General features: G+C 44.8%; 1 long non-coding RNA gene across 2 annotated transcripts in view; it reads right to left on the bottom strand.

The window, feature by feature from the left end:
- The window catches only part of LOC115866132 (uncharacterized), a 261,222-nt gene that overhangs the window by 139,454 nt on the left and 96,166 nt on the right, over nt 1–25,602 (bottom strand). For both annotated transcript variants that reach the window (XR_009565912.1, XR_009565911.1), the window contains exon 3: nt 20,425–20,524. This is a non-coding gene — a long non-coding RNA (uncharacterized lncRNA). The remainder of the gene's footprint in view (nt 1–20,424; nt 20,525–25,602) is intronic.

Raw genomic sequence — 25,602 nt, forward strand, 5'->3', positions numbered from 1 at the left:
CTTAGTTTTTCTCAACTATAAAATTGGATTAAAATGTCTATTTCACAAGGTTTTATGAAGGTTGTACGTGATAATATTTATTAACTGCTTGGTACTGTATCTGGCACAGACTAGGAGCTCCATAAATAATCAATGAGACAAGGAGAGAAGAAGATATTGTGGCAATAGGTGTCCTGTTGGGTTTACAAGAATGGTGTTTACCATAGAGGTGCCCTGTCTTACAGCATCACATTCTGACAAAGAGGGGATGCAACTCCACATCAAAGCAAACCCTGCACATCTGTCCTCAGGCTCAATGTGAAGTGCCCCTTCCTCCCAGCTTCTGATCTTGGCCATCCCTTTTCCTTTCTCTTCTCACCTTCATCATGATTTCGTCTGTGGTTTTAAGGGCTCCAACTGCCTGGGTCTCCTAACATACACCTTACTCACCACCAATCTCAAGGGAACTGAGATAAGGCCCTGGGGTCCAGGGCTGTTCCAGTCCTGGGGGGACAGTCACGGCACTGTCCAGTCTCGATAGAGGAGAGACTCTTCCCCAAGGCTCTCACAGCCACTTGTCTCCACTAGGGACCCAAGCCAGAAGAGGCTCAGGGCACAGCCTGCAGTGCAGGGCCCTGCTCCGAGGGCAGGTACCCCTGGGTAAAACCCCGAGGGGCTCGGCGCCCTTTCCCAGTGAGACCAGAGTAATGCCCAAGCCACCAACCCCACCACAATCTGTCCCTCCCACCTCCCCAAGCTGCCACCTTCTGCAACTGCTTAAATCATGTCCCTCTTTGGGAGCTTGGGTTTGAAAAAGCAATTTAAAACCAAAGCAGAGGGAGCATTTTGTAGCAATGAGTGAGCCCACACTGAGAGCAGGTCAGAAGAGTTCATACATGTTCAGACGCAAACAGGGCTGGGAAATGCACACACCTTATTCGAGAAACCATAACGCCTCTGTGTTCCCTCCTCTGCCGGACCTTTTACAGTTTACAAAGCACTTCCACAGACCTAGGCTCATTCACACCTTAAGAAAGTATGAAGTGGAATTCCCCTCTGCCACCAGCAAAGTGAAGATTTTCCTCCTGCAGGAGAACATCTCAGGAACTAGGGGCCTGCCTGGGTTGCTGACGGCATCCTTGCTGGAAGGATCCACAGCTCCTGACAGAGGAGTACTGGAAACCCCTGTGGGAAGGAGGCCCCTTAAAGCCAGGGCTTCATCATTTCTCAAAACCCACAAGGGAGCCCTGTTTCCAGACATGGGGCTCAAGTGCTGGCTACAGCCGAGCGTGGCCCAGATCCCCAGTGACCCCGGCTTGGTCCCCGAGTCTCTCTGTGACGTGTGCACTTTATGCGACTGTTACCCCTTAGCTTTTCTGTGTGGTGATGAGCAGAAGCTACTCTTCCTGTACTTGGACTCATCCTTCCTTCTGAGATCTCTCCCCTCAGCCTCACAATAGCCCTGGCCATAACGAGGTACCAGTGGGGAAGAGCTACGGTTTAATAAAGCCCAGGCCCAGCGGCCTCCCTCCACCCACACTTAGGGCTCTAATAAAGCCCTTTCAGCGTTCCAGGGCTGCAGTTCCCACCCTGGCGTTGGAAACGGAAAGGATGCTTTGTCTGTACTTAGGACGAGGTTGCGAGCAGTCATGGGTTTCAGCCACCCTGCGTGGGGTGGGAAAGGGAGCTGGGTGCCGGTAGCCCCGACCTAACCAGGTGACAGGACTTCCCAGGAATCATGAAGCTTCTAGAAGTTTCTAGAGTGCCTCCACTCTAGATGCAGGTGGGCTGCAGCACTATCTTTAAACACACAGCTAACTTGTTTCTCAGGCTTTCTGTTTGTGTAGAGAAACAATCTTTTCACTCTCCCCTCTGAACGTAGAAGACTGGAAAAGAGCCCCCTCAGAGGTGTCCCTTCCCCCAAATCCCACCCTTTCACAACACTTTATAGGACGTGAGCCAGGAGCTTTCATCACCCTTGTATATATTTACTCAGTGAGTCACCTGCGCTTTTACTGTGTGTTTTTATAAAGTGTTTTTGTGCTATTTTTATAAAGTGTTACTTTTTTAATTACAAAGTCATTCATGACATTGGTTAAAAATGCAAGCATTCACGAATCGTGTGAGTTAGAGACTGAAAGACCCCTATAATCGTATCCTCTGGAGATCTGTATGATGGGAGGGGTTCATTTGAATTTTCCATCGTAGTTAGTAGTTACGGGGAAAACAAAAGGATGGCTGGTCGGATGGGAAACCGGCAGGAAACTCACAACAGAACCAGGTTAATTCTCCTTAGCACACCAGGCTGAGCCTCTTTCCCTGCAAATGGGGGTGGTTCTGACTTCCGTAACTACTTTCTCCACCTACATCACACCTGCTTTCGATGGCAGGGCTCCTCGAGTCTTGGCTAGTGGGAAGGAAGGACAGATGGTCAGTGTAGTGTCAGGGTATGTACAGAAATGGGGGTGCTATGGACAGAACTGCCCCACGCCCAGATTCATATGTTGAAGCCCTAACACTGAGGTGACTATGTTTGGAGATATGACCTTTATAGAAGGAATTAAGGCTGCAGGAGGTCATAAGGGTGGGGCTTTGATCTGATAGGATTGGTGTCCTTATAAGAAGAGACACCAGAGCGAGCTCACTCTCTGTCCACCATGTGGGCCCCTGGGGAGAAGGCAGCCATCTGCAAGCCAGGAAGCGAGCTCTCACCAGAACCTGACCACACTGGCTCCCTGATCTCCGACTCCCAGCCTCCAGAACTGTGAGAAAATAAATGTCTGTTGTTTAAGCCACACAGTCCATGGTGTTTCATTATGGCAGCCCAAGCAGACGAAGACAGAGGGAGGGAAAGTACTGCGCTCAGTGAGCTGTTTTCCCATCCCAGCCTCTGTCTATTATTGGTATATTCACATTTCTTTCCCTACTGCCACCACGGGGACTCTGAAAATGGGATTGGGGGGTAGGAGTGTCCCCTTACAGACCCTCCTCCCAGTGGGACCTTCTGCTTCTTTCTCTGTTGCAGCCCAGGGGCCAGATGGTCCCCATGTACCACTAAACATGCCTATAGTGGGGGAGAGAGTATTGGGGCACACTCTACACACCTTTGAATCAAACTCACAGTGTGTTTCATGCTCTCAGCTGGCTTAACTCAGATATAAGTTCACTCAACAAATCCTGTGCCCCTGATGGCCTTGGTTGAGAGGTTTAAAAGTTCTTCCACTCTTGCAAGTTCCAAGCTTGCTCCAAGCCTCAGTTATTGAATTATTAATTATTTAGCCTCTCTTGCTCCTCCTTGACCCTACAGGAGCTGCTGGTGGACTCCAGGTTTGCCCCATCAGTGTCAGATCACAGAGACCCTACCACCAGCTCCTGCAACGTGAGGCCCACATGTAATTCAAAAGATGAAATAAACAAAAACCCAGGAGGCCAGTGGAGCTGAAAGGAAGATTTCTAGTTTTTGCTGTCCATCTTTAGCAAACGCATCACCGATACCACCGACGTGCGTTCCAAGATGCAGGGGTCTTTTCGAAGTGGCCGTGAGTGGGGAGAAGGGAAGCTTAAGGCAACTGAGGGGCAGAGGGGACCCTGAATCTGTGCTTCTCGGGCTTTTCTTTAATGACTCACAATAAATAGTCTTTATGTCACCACCCAGTAGTAGGCACGTGCACACACACACATTTGAAACAACTGTTTCACAAAACAATAACTACCTTTATTGCCTGAGATGCACTCTGATACTATCTAGTCTAGTCTAGTCTATTTCCCCAAAAATCTTGGCTAGGAATTAAATTGATATGATGGTTAATATTCTGTGTCAATTTGACTGGGTTAAGGGAGGCCCAGAGAGCTGGTAAACATTATTTCTGCGTGTGTCTATGAGGGTATCTCGCATTTGAATGGGTAGACTGGGTACAGCAGATTGCCTCACCAGTTTGCGTGGGCATCATCCCACCTGCTGAGGACTCAGAACAAAAGGTGGAGGATGGGCAAATTCCCTCTCTCTGCTTGAGCTGAGACATCAACCTCCTCCCGCCTTTGGACATCAATGCTCTTGGTTTGGGGGTTTCTTGGACTCAGCCTGGAACTTACACCATTGGCTCTCCTGTTTCCCTTGCCTCTGGACTCAGACAGAATTACAGGACCGCTTTCTTGGTTCTCCAGCTCGTAGATGGGACTTCTTGGCCTCCATAACCACGTGAGCCAATTCCTGGATAAATCAACTCTTGTAACCAAGCAGGACCCTGCAGGACCTCCCTAGGGACAGACCCCCGTGTCCCTCGCCTCTTGTTTGTAGAAAAGCTTTCTAGGTCTTCCCCAAGTTCCAAAGTGCAAATTTACTCAGAGAAGTAAGAAAATGCAGAAACAAAGTAAAACAGTTAAGCAAGACAAAATAATAACAGTTTGGCCATAAAACACAGTCAAGGACATTTAGCTCCTCCTTGAGGGCTGTAGATAATATTCTGAGCCACGTCCTTGAGCTGTTTTGTAGATACTGAACCCCCCACCAGGTGGAAGAAGTTAACTGCATGCTGACCACCAGCACGTAGACCCCAGAATGATTGGAGCCAGAAAGCTGGTAATTGAGATTCCCAAAACATCACCCTGTTACCTCACCATCAACTGAACAGAGAGCTGTGCCGAGCAGATCAGGCTCCCTGCCACACACACCCCTAACCTTCCCTTTAAAACCCCTTCCCTGAAAGCCACTGGGGAGTTTGGGTCTTTTGAGCATGAGTTGCCTGTTCTTCTTGCTTGGCCCCATGTTGAGCACCTTGCAGTAAAGACTGTGCTTTCCTTCACAACAATCTGGTGTCAGGAGATTGGCTTTACTGCACGAGGGGGCAGGCAGACCCGGGTCTGGTTTGGCAACACTCTTCTATGTGTCTATATATATCCTGTTGGTTCTGTCTCTCCAGAGAACCCTGACTAATCCAGTTGATTTCATTCACAGCAGAATTTGTTGGCATTTGCAAGGGTGTGAAGAAGGATCGGTGTTTAAATTTTGGACATACTTTGGTCAGAGGGAGCACAGCAGAGTGGTTTAGACCCCTGTCTTTAGAGTCCAGCGGGACCTTTGAGTGCAAGTCTCAGCTTTGCCCTTTAACCAGCTGCACGGACTTGGATGGGTCCTCTGACATCTGTGTGCGATGGGGGCAATGATACTTTCCTCACAAGGTTGTCACGAGAGTTTTGAAAGATGAAATGCTTAGCGCAGTTCCCCGCAAACAGTAAACTCCTAAAGAAATGTTTATTGTTATTAACGGGCAAGCACCCAATCAGTCATTTAGGCATTTGTCGCGTGCTTACCCTGGAGGTCCTGAGCCCTGCCCTGCCTGCTTCTGCTGGAAGCCGATCAGTCCTGTGCCGGGCTAGGCAGTGAAGTACGTCTCCGTGATGTGGGCGCAGGGATGTTTATTAATAATAATAAATGGAGCACCATTCATTTCAGCTGCTAAGCATATGGTCATCCAAAACAGACTCGTGAGCAACGTGGGTCTTAAACCCTGGCTGCTACTCTGCCACTTTGTGTCATTTTCCAGCAACACCATCTTGTCTGGAATGGCCATCGGGAGGCTGCATTCTAATCTCTCTCAGATGCTGATGTGTTATATGAGCTCATGCCGGGCATCCCGTTTTTCTGCGTCAGTTCTTGTAATAATGGGGATAATAATACCTGCCCACCCTACGTCACAGGCAGGTTGAGAGGCGTGAGTATATTTAAACATACAGGAAGAGGCTTTGAACCCCTCACAGAGGAGCATATTATCAATACAAAGGTTTTACTATTTGTTGCTACTGTCTATCTTTCCTGAGTAATTCCGTTGGGAAGATTTGTGGTTGGCGCTTCATCTTTTTTTCCTTCCTTTTAAAGGATAAAATGCATTTCTAACTACCTTTTGAAAGCCAATTTATGCTTTGGCTATTCAATTAATAGGAGTGCTGAGAACCAGCTTCCCAGTCAAAGCTCTTTTGAGTAATTCAATGCCCGATATTAAAAGAGGACGGCTGCTGCCTGACACAGTTTACTTTCTACATTGTGGGGAAATTGCGAGCTGCCCTTCCACCCAGACGGATGCCTGGGCCCTGCTCGCTCCCTCGTTCAGAGCCCTACCAGCCCCAAAGACGGCCGCACAGTTTGTGCATGAACAACAGAGCCCAGCCCTGGGTACCCCGAACCCTGTGTCCTGCCTGGGGCTGCAGTCACAGACCCCAGGGAAGGGACATCTTTTTCTAACTGGTCCACCCAGTGGGGTGACTTTTTCAAGTTTGCACAAGGTTCGCTGTGTAGACTAGCTGAGGCCCTTCTCCTAAGTGAAAGCCTTTGGGAAAATACGAGGCCAGGCAGTGTCCCTGCACAGACTCCATGGGGCACGATCGCAAGTCCCTGGCAGACACCTGGCTGGAGCTGACCTTTTGGACTGTAGAGTTCTCCTGCCCGCAGGTGCCCCATCCCCCATGGAAAGAGGGCTGAGCTGCTGTCCTCTTTGCCTTTCAGTAGGGCAGGGCCTGCAGTGGTTAAGGCCATGGCCTCGGGTAGGGAGGCCACCTGAGTGTGCATCCCAGGGCACTTTGGTGTTCTCTTCTCAAAGCCTGTTGTATAGATTAAACGGGAGGTGTGTGTACGTTACCTGCCACGTGACTGCAGTGCTCAAAAAGTGCTGACCCTCACTCCCTTTTCCCTCTGCTACCCCTTGTCCATCTTTCACCCTTTCCACTCCAGCCCTGTTGCCCCTTTTCTACCTTCCTCCTTCTGTTATTCCTCCTCTTCTCTCCTTCCCACACCCAGGCTTCTGCAAAGTTCACATAGACTCCAGCTGTGCCCCGCATCTGTAATGATCCTCAGGTCAATATTCTAATACGCTTCCTCCTCCCTTAGTTTTCTGGCTTTATTTTTGGTTACCAACTTCCTCCAGTTTTAAGGGCGTGAGGAGTGAAAGTACAGATGATGTTTTTATTCTAAGTGCTTTAAAGGCAAAGGTTCTTGTGTATTCAGTGTTTTCTCCCCAAATGAGGCTGGAGGTCCCCAAAGCCATATGTGTGATGATGTTGGTAACGGTGCCCCCAGGCACTCTCTGGCCATGAGGGCCGCAAATCCGGCTGCGCCATTCTGGAGGCTGGCGGTGAGGTTCTGCTAGCGCTCACCCAACTTGGAAACAGGAGGGTTAATGCTGGTATTAGGAACAGTGGAAATCTTTGTCTTCAAGATAGGCTGTTTTGAGGAATATCTTTGTCTTCAAGATAGGCTGTTTTGAGGAAAAGCCTACTCTTGTAATTGAGTCCGTTCGTGTTAAACATTGTCACAGAAGTGTCTTATTTTCCAACTGAAATAATTAATCAGCTTTACTGTGACTTCATTCATCAGATTGTAGAGACTGGGAGGGGCAATTCAGTCCAACTAACAATAACCAGTTTTAAGGACAAATCTGTCATCTTTTTCACAGCCGGCTAACCAGCGTCTAGCAGGGTACTGAACACACGATAGCCTCTCCACAAACGCTGGGAGGATAAGTGAATGAATGAATGAATGAATGAGTGAATAACATGCTCGATATGGGGCCAAACACCCTTGCTTACCAAGATGAGGAAGCTCAGTGTCCTCTCAAGCCAGTGGTGGAGGCCACGTTAACGCACACCTACCATCTGTTACAATAACCGTTACGATCGTGTTTGTGTACTATCTTAAGGGAACTAGAACTCGGAACGATAAATTGAGTGCCTGAGTGGGGAAGTGGGAGGGTAGCCAAATATGCCATGTTTTCAGGTCACTCATAAAAATTTTAGCTGGAAGAAAAACATTTTAATTGGGAGGATCAATTATTGATAACACTGTTCTCAAAATACAGTTAAAAGCCGGAGAACTAACCATATGCCAAAGCGTGGTGATGGGAAGGCAGAGGCTGCTCCTTGCGTCGCTGGCTGGCTGCCCATCGGCTGTCAGGTCCTCGGGGGCCCTCAGGGGCCAACCTCACGACAGGGAGTTCCGCTCTCCTGGACCAGCTGCCCCAGAGTAGAAACACGCTCCACATCACCTCTTTCCCTGCCTAACTCCCCGTCCAACCTGGGAAAAGGCTTCAAGTACCAGCTTTGTTAACCCAATGGGTATGGTTGGATTTTCTTGGATATTTTTTTCTAGCCCGTAGTAACTCAAAGTACCAGAATCCCCTCGCAGTGCTTAATAAGAACAAAAATTACTGGGCTTCCCCCTAGACCTACTGAATTAGAATCTCCAGGGCCTGGGCCTGGGAATCTGCATTCTTCTAACTCAAGGGCCCTAGATGAGTTTTTTTAAAATTGATCTTATATTTTAGATTTTACAGAAAAACTGAACAGATACTACTAAGTTTCCATATAACCCTCTGCACACGGCTTCCACTAATATTAATATCTTACATTACTATGGTGCATTTATTATAATTAATGAACCAGTATAGAGACATTATTATTAACTAAAGCTCAGAGTTTATTCGGATTTCCTTAGTTTCTACCTATTGTCCTTCTTCTGTTCTAGGATACCACATTACATTCCCTTTGATGATTTTTTTGCTTGTTTTTATTAATTGTTAATTACAAAGAAAATTTGTGAATATATTCTCTTATTAAAAGTTAAATGTTACTGATGAAAAATCCCTTTAGCAACCCCCCAGTTCTTTACCCTTACCCCAGAGGCAAACAATGTCAAAAGTTCAGACCATATCCTTCTGGTCATTGTTCTGTGTATTCATATCCACAGACAGATGTATCAAAGGATAGAGTATTCTTTTGCATTTCTTAAACATAAATTAAATGGTTTTGTCCTGCACATGTCATTCAACTTCTCCCCTTCTTTACTCAGTAATAGTGATTGCTGAAGGTTTTGTCAATATAATGAAACCTACCACAAGCTTTTAAACTGAGGTTAAATACCCACAGCATGGATATGCTATATTTTATTTGTGATCAGTTAACTGATAAACATTTACATTGTTTATACTGTTTTTTTCCTGCTTCACTGTTACGAATTTGCAAAGAATATATCCCTGTGCATATTTGTGACTCTTTCTCTCAGGCACTGTATTCATTCACAGGGGCTGCCGTAACAAAAGACAAAAACAACAACAACAAAAAAACCGAGTGACTAAAAAAAACGGAACCTATTGTCTCTGGAGGCTAGAAGTCCGAGATCTAGGTCTCAGCAGGACCGTGCTCTGGCTGATGGTGCCAGGGAAGGACCTTTTCCAGGCCTCTCTCCTAGACTCTGGTAGCTCCTCAGCATGTGACTGCACAAGTTCAACCTCCACAGGGCCTTCTGCCTGTGTGTGTGTCTCAGTGGCTACATTTCTCTTTTATAAGGACACCAGTCATATTGGATTAGGGGTCCACCCTACTCCAGTATGACCTCATCTTAACTAATCATATCCACAATTACCCTATTTTTAAACAAGACTATATTCTGAGGGACTGGGCAGAGGGGTTAGGACTTCAACATACGAATATCAGGTAGACAGGGCAACCCTATCCGTAAAGCACATCTTTGAGCATTCACCAAAATATATGTGCATTTAAATATTTGTAAATTATATGTGTGTGCTTTTGTATTCATTTGTGCATTATACAACCTCCTTAGGTCAGGAAACAGACACCAAGGCTCTGAGCTGTGCATGCTGGGACGTTACTGGGGAGAGAAGGTGAGCTCAATGCAGTTGCCAGCAAGCACTCAGCTGGTCCCTGGAGTTCAGGGCTGGATGGCCCCTTAGTGCTATTTAGAATTGAGGTAAGGGGCTAGTCTTTCTACCCCCAGCTTGACCAGTCATCAGACACAGGCTGACCAGGATGGGCAAAGCAGCTCCCCTGGGCCGAGGGCAATTCCCTAGGAGCCGCTCAGCCATGAGCCTTTGGCAGTCACCCTTCCTGCCATCTGGGGAACCAGCTAGAAAGGGCATTGAGGCGGTGCTCCATGGCACCCTCCGCAAAAATAGATTCTCAACACGAAATTTAAAAGGATGGTGTACAGTTGCACACAAATAGAAGTTACCGTACTTTCCCTGATACTGAATGAGTCTGGCACATGTCCTGAGATACACAGAATCTACCTTCTAGACCACGCTGGGTCATAAAGAACATGCATTTTAAATTTTCATAGAAACTGCCAACGGTCCTCCTAAGTGGCTACACAATGTTATACTCCCATCAGGAGTGTACAATGGTACCCATTTCATTTCCTCGTAGTCTCCCCAACACTTGAAACTATTTTTACCAATACTGGGTGTAAGAACATCTCATCCATCCAATTTTCATTTCCCTGATTCCTAGAAAGGTTGAGAATCTTTCTCTATTACTACACCTTCATATCTTCTCCCCTCATTCTTTTGAATTCTGTGTCTCCTTCTTAGTGACTCATAGGCATTACTTGTATCTTTGAATATTGATGGAAGCATACCTCCATTCATTCTTAAGCACAGCGAAATCTGAAAACCACACTCCTGTCCTTCCCCCTCTAGCTCTCTTCTTATCTTCCTGTGATGAGTTTCTCCATGAGACTTACCGGACAGCTCTGGAATTGTCTACTTGGAACCAGAAGGTTTGGGCTCTCAGTCCCAGTGCTGTCACTCACTAGTTGCGTGCATTTAAGTGGTTAATATGTTCTCTCTGATCCTCAGTTTTCTCATAGGAAAAAATGAGAATAACCTCCCTTCCCAGGATTTTTTTTTTTTTTTTTTTTGCGGTACCTGGGCCTGTCACTGTTGTGGCCTCTCCCGCTGTGGAGCACAGGCTCTGGACACGCAGGCTCAGCGGCCATGGCTCATGGGCCCAGCCGCTCCACGGCATGTGGGATCCTCCCGGACTGGGGCACGAACCCGCATCCCCTGCATCGGCAGGCGGACTCTCAACCACTGTGCCACCAGGGAAGCCCCCCAGGATTGTTTTGAGGATTTAACAACATCATATATGTGAAATCTTTATTGTTACGGCTTATTTTTTTGGACTTTATAATAAAAATATAAAGGTTTATGGGGCTTCCCTGGTGGCGCAGTGGTTGAGAGTCCGCCTGTCGATGCAGGAGACGCAGGTTCGTGCCCCGGTCCGGGAAGATCCCACATGCCGCGGAGCGGCTGGGCCCGTGAGCCATGGCTGCTGGGCCTGCGTGTCCGGAGCCTGTGCTCCATGGCGGGAGAGGCCACAGCAGTGAGAGGCCCGCGTACCGCAAAAAAAATAAATAAAATAAAATAAAATAAATAAAGGTTTATATAGGTACATTCACTGCCTGGGATTTGTTCATCCCTCATTTACTCATTTGTTTATTGCTCACTAAAGGGAAATTTATTATTGCCAACCACCTGCTGTGTTAAGCATTGATGGATAATGTGGTTCCCGTCCTGAAGGAGACCAAGGGGGAAAGTAGATTTAAAAAAATGAAGAGTCCTCTTACTAAAGATAATGGAAAAACTCTGGATTCTTTCTTCTCATGTTTCAAAGGAAGTACTTTCATCCTTCCCAGACTTGGACTGGAGGAAGAGAACTATACATACAAATGCCTTCTGCATCCGATGAATCAGAACTTGACATTCCCTGAGCCGTGCCTTAGCCCTGGGCAGGGTGACTGCGCTAGAAGAGCCACGTAGGCAAGTCCTGACTCCTGCATGTCCAGCCTCCTGGTTGCAAATATCAACAGTTTAGGTAGCCTGGCCGTCTTGCTAGCTCTCTCTTCCCCTTTCGGCCAGTGAGTAGGTAAAGAAGGCCACTAGTTGTGCCCAGGCAGCTACTTAAGGGGATCTGTCATCTGCTCTGCAGGTCTGGCCACATCCTTCTCTCTCTCAAGTGCCCCTGAGGATTTAAGCCATAAGTCAGCTATTTGTGATGAAAGGGAGGGCAGATTCAGCCCTGAAAGGAAACCATGTTTTCCAATCATGCTGTTATCAGACAGCCCTGCCTTTTCCGTAAGCAGGGGTTTGTCCATCTCTTAATAACAGATTACTTCCCCATTTCTCTGTTGGTCTTGAGTTAGCGCTCCACTGGTTACAAAAGCATGGTCTGTTCAAGAAGTGGTGAGAAATTCCATGACACTGAACATTCAATAAGGTTCACTGGGTGAAAGTACTGGAAAGGTAGGATCCAACTCAATCGTGGACATATTTCTATGCCGAACATTGTAGCGGTGGACATCTGAGTGTTTAAAATAGGAGAGTAGCGTGCTTAGATTTAATTTTTCAGTAGATGAAGACAGCATTAGTGGAGTGGAGTGACAGGTAGCAGGAAGCTTCCATTGTCAGCGGATTCTTCTCCCCTCCGCTGGGGTCCTCTTCTCTAGCCCACTGCCACCCTCTCTTTACAGCAATTTCAGGGATATCTGAAATACAGTGCAAATATGCCTGCCAGCTCTCTTGCCAGCATCCTGACTGCAAGGTTAGGGATAGAAATGTGCTTAACATGAAACCACATACAACAAAGGCAAGAAAAGAAGTATACAAGCTGAATTTGCCTCTGCAGCGTAAGATGCACTTTTCAAATGTCTTTCCCTCCACTCACGGTGGCTGACACAGGGGGCCGTGTTGTTCAGGCATCTCCCACCTGGCCTCTGTCCCACACTTTCTCCAGCTGCACTTTTAAACTCTTCCTTCTCTGCTGAGATTTTAGTTTTTTGTGTTTTCTTTTCCTGGTGGCCTTTTACAATCTTCCATTGACATATAACTCACTGCTTTAAAAAGTAGGTTTTATTATTATTGAGGTATGCTGAGGGCAACAGATCAGGAGGTAACTGCCATTGAAAAGACAGCTTGTTATTCACAGTTCCCAAGAAACAGGGTGGGGCAGGAGGGGGCACACGGTGGGGGGGGCACCAGGGTCCGTCAGGAGGCAGAGAGAGCAAGGGGAAACGTGGGCAAAGCCTTCATGGTGGTTTTTGTGGGAAGGAATGCATGGGCAAGGGTAAACAAGCTTTAGACTGTCTAGTTTGCATGATTTCAGCGGGCTCTGAGGCATAGGGGCCGTCCCTAGTTGCCTAGTACCTGGCTGTCTTAGTTCAGGCTGCTATAAAAGAATTCCATAGACTGGGTGGCTTAAATAACAAACATTTCTTTCTCACAGCTCTGGACGCTGGAGGTCTGAGATGAGGGATGCCATCGCAGCCAGGTGCTGGTGAGAGCAGACTGCAACTTCTCACTGTGTCCTCACCTGACAGGAAGAGAAGCAGCTAGCGCTGTGGCCTCTTTTTATGAGGGCACTCATGCCATTCATGAGAGCTCTACACACATGACCTAACTACCTCGCAAAAGCCCCTCCAAATACCATCACATTGGGATTAGACTTTTAAGATATAAATTTTGGGGGGACACAAACATTTCATCCATTGCACTGGCCATGGGGTGATTAAGGCAGGGAATAGCGGCCCAGAGTGTGATAGCGGCCCATAAAGGAGATGGCTGGGGGTGTGGGCTGTGGCTGGTTTGCCTATGAAAGGTGAGCTGGCTGGAAAGTCCTTTACTATCTCTAGGAATTAGCTAGTCCTGGGAGGGGCAGGCTCTCCAGGATCAGCATGGCCCCAAGATGTCAATGCATCAGAATAAAAAGACAAAATTACTGTACTCTTCTTATGATTACTCCACTCCAATTCTTAACAGAATGGAAAGATTTAAAGGGCAATACTTTTGTTTATCTGACATCATTTCCCTTTATGTGCCATTATCTTTTCTTTTCTCCACTGTTTTTTCCTTTCTTCAATGTTTCCCTTTACTGGTCACAAAGTTCATTCTCTTACGGAGAATCTCTTTTCAACCAACTCATGATCTCTGTCTCTGTGCTGTCTCTTGTATTGACTATCTCGTGTATATCTGTTTATGATTGTTTTTAGGGACAGTTTTTTGTTTTGGACCATTTTTAAAGTCTTTATTGAATTTGTTGCAATATTGTTTCTGTTTTATGTTTTGGGTTTTTGGCCATGAGGCATGTGGGACCTTAGCTCCCTGACCGGGGATCGAACCCGCACCCCCTGCACTGGAAGGCAAAGTCTTAACCACTGGGTTATCAGGGAAGTCCCAGGGACCATTTTTAAACAGATGTGCCTCTCCCCAGATTGAGGGCTGAAGCCATGACTTGTTGATTTGGGTAACTCAACACTCTTCACAATACCTTACGTGCAGTCAGGGCTCAACCTGTGTCTCCAAAAAACAAATGTTAAGTGCTACGTCATATGGTAAGAGGCCAAGGTTCTTTTTTAACCAACCATTGAGCTTTAACTTTGAAAAAAAAATCTTTTGGAAAAACACCTCACTCAAGATTGCAGAGCAGGGTGTAGGAGACACTTGTAGAGCCCATGCCTGTTAGAGACTATAGATGGGAGCGACATTAAAGAATGATCATCATGCTAGTTTACCGGGGTATGTTGATAGTGTTTGTGTTTTAGAATATGCAAATTATGTCCTCAAGTAGACTCACCTCTACACAAGGTCCCCAAAATAAACACGTGCATAGAGAAATGATAGGCAAAGTTAAACAACACTTTGTTTTTAGCTGGGATTTCAGCCTCTAAACTACAATGCACCTCTAAGGGCTGGACCAGATCCTGTCTCAGTGAGCTCTACCTAGGATCATAGCAGACAGAGGCCTGCTGTCCTTTGTTCTTTTCCCCAAACATAAGCCTTCAGACTGTATCCCTATAAAGAGAAGAAACGCCAGTTCAAATGTCCAGAGAGAGCCAGAGAGTAAGCAGGAACCCCGGCCAACACTTGAACCATGCTGGCCTAGGTCTTCGGCCCCAGGCTTTCTTAAGCCAGCCAGGAGTCTACTCCGTGGGGGAAGAAAGAGCATCTAAAATCGATAGTAAGAGAGGGATGACGTCAGAGGAGCCGAACAGGGGACAGACGCATCTTTTAACACGCGACGCCTCCAGCCACTACACCCACCACCATGTCAGCCAATCAAGTGTCACGAAATGTGACCAAAGACAACGACACCTCCTTTGGGGGGTGAAGTTCTCTCCACCCCACCCCCAACCCGAGGGAAGCAAGGAAAGAGCCTTGCGCTCGTTTTTTCTAGAAGCCAAGGATCCAGTGTTCCTTCCAGCTCACCTCACCAAGCCCCACCACATGGCCTCGGGGTACGAGTTTTCATTTTACTTCTGCCCTAACTTTACCCTGCACTCCGATTACCTCTCTTTGTCATCAGTTCCTCCTGTTGATCAAAACAGGTGACAGCGTTAAGGTTTCCATCTCCACAAAGAATGGAAAGTGTGTGTAGAAAAGCTGGCTGTAAAATTAACCAGAATGCATACAACATGGTATTGAAATTCTTAAGCAACTACTCATTCTGTTAGGCAGAAAATGGTTTTAGATCTTGAAAAGTCAAGTCTACTCTAGTCTACATATTTGGATCCACACTTTATGTAAAAATACATATGTCCTTAATTCCTAAAGGCATTGGGAAGATAGATTTTAGTGTAGAGCACCTACCGTGTTTTGTTCTACAAAGCTGACTTTCAGTCATTTACTTTATTTCAGAGCCTCTTACTCTTCTTCCAGTGCTTATTCCACTAGATTTCCCCAGAAAAACTTTTTTTGACTAATTCCGTCAGTCTCAATTCATAGAGCTATGAGGACCTCCTCCCCTCAACTGTTTTCTTTTTTTTTTTTTTTTGCAGTATGCGGGCCTCTCACTGTCGTGGCCTCTCCCGTTGTGGTGGAGCACAGGCTCCGGACACGCAGGTTCAGCGGCCATGGCTCACAGGCCCAGCCGCTCCACGGCATGTGGGATCTTCCCGGACCATGGCACGAACCCGTGTCCCCTGCATCAGCAGGCGGACTCTCAACCACTGCGCCACCAGGGAAGCCTCCCTCAACTGTTTTCTTTTCTCCTTTTCTGAGTCTTGAGTCTTAACACTAACGTATATGAATACTTTTATCCCAGTGTAGAAAGCTGAAAAGCTGATTTGAGCTTTCAGTTTTTGTATTTATGTTCCCACACAATTTGGGTCTTTTCTTCCTTTTTTTTTTTTTTTTTTTTTTTAAGAGTAGATGCTTCTTGAGTCAGGGATAATTTCTGGGGCTTTGGTTGGAATCATCTAGTCAAGAGCAGTTCTCTGCACAGAGCCTTCAATAAATATTAACTGACTCATGGTGACAAAGTAAACGAAGATACACTTATGGTTGGTAGAAAAACCAACACTTTGTCCTCTTCTCTACTTTTTATACATATTGAAACCCTCATTCCTTAGGTTATTCTTTTCTCCATGTTATAATAGTTATTTTCTAGGAATCTACCCTTAGGCAATATATTTCACAGCTTACTTTCTTCAGATGTTGGAAATTATTGGACATGTAAAAACATATATGACCCTGATCTGGTTTAAAAGCCTAATATAATAAGAAATCCTTCATTCTGCCCAATACAAATGCATATTAATTTTGTATTATGTGCAAATATTTAGTCACGGGTCCATGTACACATACATCTATTAAGCAGTCAAATACTAAATTAAAAATGGCAAGCTGAAAAAAATTCTGAGTGCAAAGGTGTGATTGCTTTGAAAATAGCCAATTTAGCAAAGAGTTCAGCCTTTAATTGGCCAAGTAAAATAAGGCACAATTACCACTAACTTGGTCCCCAAAGATTGGCTCTAATCGTGTCATGTTTAACTTGGCTGGTTAAATTGCGAATAGTGTTCTCCTTTTCTGATTTGGTTCATTTCCCTAATAGAATGCCTTTCTATGGCTGACGTTTTCTTTCCTGACAGCTTTTTCTGTGAATGGAAACTCCATGGATTAGGAGTACCTATTTTTTTTTTTCCAGAAAAACAGCAAAATGTATGTATGGTGGTGGTTGTTTTTTAGAGTTTCTGATACAACTTTATGAGTGTGTAGTTGTACAAATGTCAAAACTTCATCATCAAATTCATATGCATATGTCAAAGCTCCTCATAAACCTATCTCAAAATACACTTGCAGATTTTTGTTTTGCTTTATGTTCACAGGTGAGGAAGAAGAATGTTCTTTTTGTACTAAGTTTATCCTCCTCTGTTACTGAGAGATGAGTAGTTTAACTTATACATTTAATGTTCAGTTAGCCAGCTCAAGGATTCCACACAGATCCACAAGGGCACAGGGAGGGATGGTTAAATATTTATCTCAATTTCTAAGAGCATCAGAATTCAGAGAAGGCCAATGTCTTTGTTCAGAATGGTCAGTTTCATGCAGAGCAGATTAAAAGGGCATCTCATTTCATATATAATACCATGGAATGCATCAACCTAAAGAAAAAAAGGAAATCTTTTTCTCTGGTAGAGAAACATATATATGCGTGCATTAAGCATTCGTTCATTTACTTAAAAACAATAAACATTTAAGGAGTGATAACAATGTGCTTGGTTCTATATTAAGCACTAGACATGCGGAAATTGGTAAGACACAATCTTTGCCTTTAAGAAGCCTATACGTTTTTATTGGGTTATTTGCAAGTGAGCAAGTCAAGAATGAAATGGTTTCAGATTCCAAATGTTAGCTCTTTACGCCTCTTTTTTTTTTCTTATTAGTTATCCATTTTATACATAGTAGTGTATATATGTCAATCCCAATCTCCCAATTCACCTCACTCCCCGCCTCCGCTTTCCCCCCTTGGTGTCCATACACTTGTTCCCTACATCTGTGTTTCTATTTCTGCCTTGCAAACTGGTTCATCTGTATCATTTTTCCAGATTCCACATACATGCGTTAATATACGATACTTGTTTTTCTCTTTCTGACTTACATCACTCTGTATGACAGTCTCTAGGTCCATCCAGTCTCTACAAATGACTCAATTTCGTTCCTTTTTATGGCTAATATTCCATTGTATATATGCACCATGTCTTCTTTATCCATTCATCTGTCATTGGACATTTAGGTTGCTTCCATGTCCTGGCTATTGTAAATAGTGCTGCAATGAACATTGGGGTGCATGTGTCTTTTTGAATTATGGTTTTCTCTGGGTATGTGCCCAGTAGTGGGATTTCTGGGTCATATGGTAGTTCTATTTTTAGTTTTTTAAGGAACCTCCATACTGTTCTCCATGGTGGCTGTATCAATTTACATTCCCACCAACAGTGCAAGAGTGTTCCCTTTGCTCCACACCCTCTCCAGCATTTATTGTTTGTAGATTTTTTGGTGATGGCCATTCTGACCAGTGTGAGGTGGTACCTCATTGTAGTTTTGACTTGCATTTCTCTAATAATTCGTGATGTTGAACAGCTCTTCATGCGCCTCTTGGCCATCTGTCTTTATGCCTCTTTTTTTTTTTTTTTTCCTCGGTACGCGGGCCTCTCACAGCTGTGGCCTCTCCCGCTGCGGAGCACAGGCTCCGGATGCGCAGGCTCAGCGGCCATGGCTCACGGGCCCAGCCACTCCGCGGCATGTGGGATCTTCCTGGACCAGGGCACGAACCCGTGTCCCCTGCATCGGCAGGCGGACTCTCAACCACTGCACCACCAGGGAAGCCCTTTATGCCTCTTGCTTAGTTTGTCTTCAGCATGTCTCCCTTCGTGTCCCACCCAGTTCTGTTTGGCACCCCTCCTCAGTAACATCCCTCTCTCCCCTCAGCTTCCACGGCTCTCACGGGCTCTCCAACATCAAACCGAACTCTTAGGAAAGAGCTAATTAGTCTATCTTGTTATGGCAAATCATCTAATAAGAACTCTGTACTATCTGTCTCATGGTTGTTTGCCTTGAGGCAGAGCCAACAAAACCATATGTTTATGAAAAAAAGATAATTTTCAGATACCTTCAGGTATATTATTTACTTAAGAATAAGCTACACACACCAAGGCATTTTTATCTGAATTTGCAGCTTCAGTCCTAACACTTTCCACATTTTCTATTCCACCAAGTGAGGATGTGCTTTCAGGATAAAAAGTGTGTTGGGGGTGTGGAAGGATGGAGGGGGGATGCCCGCAATACCCCACCCAGCTTTGCAGATGGGCGTAGGGACGGTCCGGTCTGCACATTTATTATCAAAAGTAATATCCTGATGTGGCTTTATCTGATGTGTTCTTTCGGAAGGATCCAGGCTTGCGGCCTCAACTAATAAATTCTCTGCATTAACATATCGCTCTGTTGTAAAGTTTGGATTTTCAGTAACACATAAAAGATAAAATGAATCTGTATATAAAATGTCTGTTAGCCTTGTTGATCATTCAACGCACAAGCAAGTAAGTGAACAAATAAAAACCCACCACTGTGTAATGTAATGGAGCCTGTGGACTAAAAAGCCCGAAGTTACCAAAGTCTCAGTAATATAGACCCTATACCATAAAGAATAATTTACAATTAAAATATAATGTTTTTTTCTTGGATTCAGGAGAAAGTATCTACGGGACATGCTGATGTGTGTGACAGGAATGTCTGACACCACAGACATTTTTTGTTGTTTTTTAAACAAAATCTTACCAATAGGTACGTAGGTAAAGAAGGAAGTAATCTTGTCAAAGAGGATGCCCCGTCTCTATCCGTACAACCACACATGCACACATGAGCAACATACGTGCACACTCACATGAGCACACATCTGCATTGTGACCCTTGAAGAGGCTTCACAGAGCGTAGTCAGAACATCTCTGCTTATATTTACCCTAACAGAGCCTGAAGCCATAATAGTTGGGCTTGGCTTGGTGCCTAAACTGTAAATTTGTAATTAGTTCCAGAAAAACAAATGATACTCAAATGAAGAATGAGCTTGGGAGAGAGGGAGGAATCTGATTTGGAATGTCTGCATGTTCTTATGAAATCATCTGTGAAATACGGGGAATCTTGAGTCCTGGGTTTTAGCTTTGGCTACGAACGAATCTGATTACCTTGAATAAGTTACTGAGGCTCTCTGTCCTCCAGTTTTCTCCTGTTTGTAATGAAGAACTGCAGTAAAAAATTTCTGTCTACCATCCTTCGTGCAGATGCTGCATGCTACCATATGTAGAAAAATACATTCCAGAAACAAATACTAGGATGCCTAAAAATTCTTTCCCATGAACATTCAGTTCTTTGGGCAATAAATAAAAGAAAACAAGATTATTGTGCTAAATACAGCCTGTCATTTCGGATGCCTCTGACCCGTCTTTCATCAAGCATACCCTTCCGATGGTGGAACAAATTCTTGGATTTAGAAGGAACAGACAACATGAGGCTTCAACATCATCAAACGTCTTAACTCACCATCCATGTAGTAAAGGGATCTAGGAGTGGAACTAACCACAGTCTGATGCTACAAGGGCTGGCCAATCACTGCATGCACGGGACTTGATCCAATCCTTTTTCTGGATTTCCAAGTGACTCGACCGTATACCATGAGCTAAGGCATCATTGGACAAGAGGAATGTGCCACTGGGTGGACCGAAGCCAGGTGGTGATAATTTAGGGCTCCGTGTACATGCTCAAACATTCATGACACGATGACGCAAAACAACTTTGAAGCACAGACTCCTTGGAAAGGCCACAAAACATACTCACTTACCTTCTGCCTGAAGTGATCTTGTCCGACTCCTGTTGGAACTCTTCCCCTTCCACGCTCCTTTGTTTGGCTGCTACCTTTTCACTCAGACCTTTATTCTCCCCTAGTGGAAACAAAATGTTCAAAATTGTAATTTTGTCATCACAGAAAATATTGACTCTATATTCTGAATGAAAACAAAATCCATATTAAAAACACATAGTCAACAGGCACATTGAAACATGCTTCGAGATGATTCCAAGTATGTTTATATACAGTTGGACTCATTCTCAACTAGACCATCCCTTTTGGGAAAGATCTTCTGGGATATCCTATTATAACAGTTCTGTTACTATTAGCTTCTGGAATTATTTGGAAATCATTCCTCCTTAATTAGCTTGGCTAATTGAAATTTTATGTATAGGATTAAGACAATTTCACCTTGACATTGGTTTTTATAGGTTGTATAGGTTCAAGCGAATAATCAGGGCAGTTCATGAAATTCAAGATCATGTTCTGTCTGAAGAAAGAAGGAAAACATAGGGCTTTCTTTTCTTAAAACAACAGAGAGACCAATCATTCATTTATTCAACATTTATCTAGTGACTATGTGTCAGGCATCGTTCTAGGCACTGAGTAGCCAGAAAGGAGTAAAACAATCTACTTTTGTGAATCTTCTCTGTAAGGATACTCTGGGGACTGGCAACATGTGGTAGAAAAGGATAGATTTGCAAAGTTATATTTAGCCGTGCCGTCTGCAGGTTTTAGTGCCACTGCAATTGTATGTAACGGAAACAAGAACCCTTGATATTTTATCAGAAATTACGGATACAACAAAAATAGGCCAGAAATAGAATAAGTGGAGAAAATTGTCTAGATTTAATAAATTCCTATAATATTAGTTATTTTTACACTGCAAATTTTCTCCTGAACTTACTTTTGTGTGACAAAGAAATGTTATTTAATAAAATAGTCAAATTGAAGCTATATGCCCTAAGAAACAGAATGACAGAATAGAAAAGGCAATAGCTTTTTCTTTTAGTTCTGGACATGAAGAATTATCCCTGAACCTCAGTAAGCCTCAGTTTTTCCCTCAGTAAAATTGAAGAAAGAGATTGCTATTCCACCTTGGAATTAAGTAGCATTTATAATTATTGTATTCTTCTTTAGGACAGGCTAAATTTGTGAGAGCAGAGACCATGTCTGTCTGTTCCCCCACGTTATCCCAAGTTACACAGCCTATGAGGCATTCAGAAATATTTGTTGAAAGACAGTAACATTTGTTAAAGACTGTTGTGAGGGTGACATGAGAAAACATATGACAGATTATTTGAACACTGTGAAATATTTTTAAGTTAAACTCACTTTGTTTCCTGCTTTCTTGATATTTTTGCAGTTTGGATAAATGCTTGACCTCTCTCTGGGGATAACCAAGTTGCTTACCAGGAAAACCTTGGTCCCAAACTTTGAGAACAAAATCTAGCTTACTAGCTAGCTACACTACCAGTTTTTCCATTTTGCCCTGAGATGATCTATCCTTCCCCAGGGCTTTCAAAACAAGGTTTCAAAGTGAAACTTCGTCACAGTCTCTGAAAGCATCTTCTTCTATTGGCACCAAGATAGGATGTCATGATGTCCAGCGGTTCAGATGCACACCCCAGCAGCGCTCTGAGTCAGGCTTTGAAACAAGCCATCTTTCTGTAATGAATGGTCAGGATAGAGACCCACATGAACCCAGATCAAGAAAAGATTTGGGCAACATCCTGAGAACGCATCGCAGTAAGTCATGTAGCATTAATCATCCATCAGCCCCACCCTGTTGCTCCTTAAGAGGAACCCAACTCTTTCCCAGCATTTCTTCACCCAAGTCCACTGCAGTTGGCTACCTCCAGTGGGGTGTCCGTCCCCATCCCCAGCCATTCTCCGGGGCAGAGGACCCTGCTAGCCCTCACTCACAGCTCTAAGTGAGCTCAGCATTTCAAGGAAAAGCATTTTCTTGAAAGGTCCCTTCAAAACAACGGCCCTCAGAAATTCCCTGTGACATCTCTGGCCCCTTGGTGTCTTCCTTCTACTTTCCAAAGCAGATGGCATGTCACGTGCGTGGTGTGTGAGCCCCTCGTCTCTGCTATAGACCAAGCAGCCCCCAGCCATAGGCTTCACCTCATGACTTAGCAGGTTCCCACACTCGACCATCCCTCCAGCTCCCTTCGGTGCCACCCAACGCCATCTCAAGCCAAATCTCGTCCAGATGGTGACCCGCTGAAGCTCTCATCATGGGTATCCGAGGGCTGGCTCCTGGCAGTTCTGCATCACTGCCCAAATCAATCCATGTAGAACAGTGGCATGATGACCACACCGTCTGGCATCACGTCTGAAGTGTTCCATTTATTTCCCTTCAGGGACATCAATGTATATTTTTTCCTACCTTCAATGAATGCCCTATTGAAAACCCTAAGGAGAGACAGCTAACTGTGAAGGACATTTACCATCAGCACATAAGTTCCAAGGTTTTACGATGTGTCTGACAGAATCAGACACAGATACTTTACCCTGGGCACTTATAATTTCCCGGAAAACCCACATTGTTCTGCCCACACCTGGTGCCCTACTAAGTGCTGCTGACCAGTGACTGGACCCAGATGTACACTGAACCGTTGCTGTTTAGTTTCCTTCCCTCTTTCTGGAGGTGAAGGATTTGCTGGGACCAAATCCCCAGGGGAGCAAATTTGGGTGCTGACTAATAAGGCTGAGATGGACTCCCAGGGAAGTCTTGTGTAGGGAGCCATTCTCAGTGTGTGTGTGTGTGTGTGTGTGTGTGTGTGTGTGTGTGTGTGTGTGTGTGTGTGTGTGTGTGTGTGTGTGCGTGTGTGTGTAGGGGACAGGGGATATTGTGAAGTCTAGTAGGGAAAGATTAATTCTTTTGAAGTACCAAGAAACCCAGGAGAACATACATCTGATAGTAATGATGAGGAAGAAAAGCTCTTTAAAACACTTCTAAAGGTTGTTCCTGGAAAGGAAGGAAAAGCTAAGATGTTCCCCCCACTTCCCTCTCACCTCCTTCCCTCAGTGTTATATTTAGATCCTTACTGGAGCAGAGTTCCTCCTCCCATCCAGCAGCCCAGGGCAGCCCCCTGTCGCCATGGTGGCAGAAGATGCCAGGACAACACCTGGCTTCCTGAGCTAGACTGCAGATGCCCCAGCCCCACACAGACCAGCAGAGGCTGCGTCCCAGAGGGCTGTCCACATGGGCACCATGGGAAGGCCTGGTTGCGGGGGCCTTCACGGCCTGGGACAAGGCCAGGGCTGACGAACGCCAAGCAGCTGGAAGAGGAACAAGTGGGACTTGGGAAAGGGATGGAGTAAAGCTTCAGAAGAAAGTCGAAGCTGACACTTTGCTGGCACAAAATGACATTTTATCAGCTATTGGGAAAATGGGCCACAAGTGCTTGGTCCTAAGGGATTTGAGTGGTATTTATTTTTATTTTAAAATAATTCCAGACTTAGAGAAAAGTTGAAATAGAACAAAAAATTCCCATGATAGCTTCACCCAGATTCCCCAAATGTTAACATTTGCCTTTACCACATTTCCTTTGTCATTCTCTCTAGATGGACGGATATGCAGATGTATAGATATAGACATGGATATACTGATATAATTTTCTTTCTGAACTAAGTTGCAGTTATTATGTCCTTTTGCCCCCAAATCATTCAGATAATGTTACCTAGTTGATAGACCTTATCCTAATAATGTCCTTCAGAGCAAAATAATTTTTTTTCTGGTTCAGGGATCATGTGCTGCATTTAACTGTCTCACCTCTTTAGTCTCCTTTAAACTAGAATCACTCTAGAGTCTTTCTTTGTCTTTTACGAACTTGAAATTTTTGCAGAATGTTCCTCCATTTGGATTTGTCTCACGTTTCCCAGGTTTAGATTCAGATTATGTACTTTTGGCAGGAATGTCACAGAAGAGATGTGTCCCCCTCACCCACTGTATCAGGAGGCAAGTGAACTTGGTTGGTTCCATTAGCAGTGAGGCTGCCTTTGATCACTTGGCTAAAGTTCAGTCTTCTCGGTTTCTCCACTAAAAAGTTACTGTTTTCCTCTTTGTAATTAAAAATAATCTTGTGGGGAGATACTTTACAATTAAGTCAATAGCCTGTTTGTCATCAAGCTTTCACTGGCCAGGTTTAGTAGCAACCATTGATGTTCCTTACCTGAATCAATTGTCATTGTGATGTTTGCCAAATGATAATTTTCTAATTTCGTCATTCCTTCTACATTTATTAGTTGGCATTCCACCTCCCTTTCCCCCTTATTTTTAAATAAAATTTATTTATATCAGTTTGGCCTCATGGATTCTTATTTTATTTAATGGATAATCATCTATTAGTGTGAAATTTATTTTTAAATAGTGACAGTGATACACTGGGATCTGATGGGCCACACAGAAGTGTTGCTTGACTTTTTCAGTGGTCCCTGGGATACATTTTCTTCTAGAGTCCTGGGAAATGGAACTTGCTGTTCATGAGTTGTTCGTTTGGATTGTGGTCAGTAAAGAAAACTGACCTGGGGCCAACACAACTGCCCAGTCCGCAGTTATTCATTGTGGGCGGTGTTAAGAAATAATCTCCTTCCCAGAGGGCCAGTATTTGGGGCCTTTGCAGGGTTGCTGTGACCAGTGGAAGGAACTTGGACACACAGGAGTTGGATGGTATGCTGGCCAACTTGAAGGCAATGAAGATCAACTCAACTAATTCTGGAATTCATCCGCCCTTCGTAAAAGGCAAGCAGATTGCACATGGGATTGTGAACTGAAGATCGATGAACGTCAGTGATGGGGGTGACTTCCGCATCCTAGACTCTAGAACTCTCATCGTATGGCTTCCTTTTCGCCCTCCCCTGCCTTTCTCTTTGATCTGCCCCCTGCTCAGTCCCTTGTTTCTCATCAACTTCTTACTTTTATTACTTTTTTCTGATTCATCTGCTTGTGCCTTAAGCACCCGAGGGCCTAACTTTATCCAAAAGATCAGGTCTCAGATCTGAAGCTTTTACTTACTGAACTCTTCTTAGAACTGAGTGTACCAGGCCATGGTCACTTGTGGGTTATGTTTTGGAGGAACTGGGAAGGATCTTGTATTGGTCAAAACTCTTTGTGAGGGCTTCCCTGGTGGCACAGTGGTTGCGAGTCCACCTGCCAATGCA

Source organism: Globicephala melas, chromosome 11 (assembly GCF_963455315.2).
Source record: "Globicephala melas chromosome 11, mGloMel1.2, whole genome shotgun sequence".
NCBI lineage: Eukaryota > Metazoa > Chordata > Mammalia > Artiodactyla > Delphinidae > Globicephala > Globicephala melas.